Raw genomic sequence first — 893 nt, forward strand, 5'->3', positions numbered from 1 at the left:
CGGTTCGGAAAATGGATGGATGGATGGATGCTTGCCGGCCTCCCTGTGTGGAGTTTGCATGTTCTCCCCGGGCCTGCGTGGGTTTTCTCCGGGTGCTCCGGTTTCCTCCCACATTCCAAAAACATGCATAGCAGGTTGATTGGACGCTCTAAATTGTCCCTAGGTGTGAGTGTGGGCTTGGATGGTTGTTCGTCTCTGTGTGCCCTGCGATTGGCTGGCAACTGATTCAGGGTGTCCCCCGCCTACTGCCCGAAGACGGCTGGGATAGGCTCCAGCACCCCCCGCGACCCTAGTGAGGATCAAGCGGTTCGGAAAATGGATGGATGGATGGATGCTTCTAATTAAGTTACGTATGGAGGAGGAGAATAATTAATAATAAATCAAACTTAACATGACACTTTTTTGGACAACCAGACACTCAAAGTGCTCACAATGAATACATTATTCATGCATTCACGCATCACACTCAGGTGGAACACGAAAACAACATTGTCCCGAAGGAAAGCGCCGTCTTACACTAACATAGCAACAGTGCTGAAGTCTACTGTGTCCTCGTGACAGCTGGCGGCTGTCAATGACGTCGCTTAAATACCGGATCTTCATTGGTTCATGAAGTCATCCATCACGCCGCGGCTCCTCCCATGATATCTGTGGCGGGTTTAGGGAGTGGGGGGGGGGGGCTCTTGAAGTTCTGTGGGCGGTGCAAAGCAAATTATGCCATGTGGTGTTCTGGAACGGCATTCTGATTGGTGTATTGAACTCCCGGTTGACACCCATTACTGGAAAAATAGCCCCATCTGATTGGTTAAATCCGTTCTCGGGAGTCACCATTGCGCGTTCACGGTTTCCCGTATTCTCCATTTAGCTTTACGTTTGCAGCGTGGGGATGACAC

Source organism: Hippocampus guttulatus, chromosome 11 (assembly GCF_054856545.1).
Source record: "Hippocampus guttulatus isolate MCC_2025c chromosome 11, RoL_Hgut_1.0, whole genome shotgun sequence".
NCBI classification, from domain to species: domain Eukaryota; kingdom Metazoa; phylum Chordata; class Actinopteri; order Syngnathiformes; family Syngnathidae; genus Hippocampus; species Hippocampus guttulatus.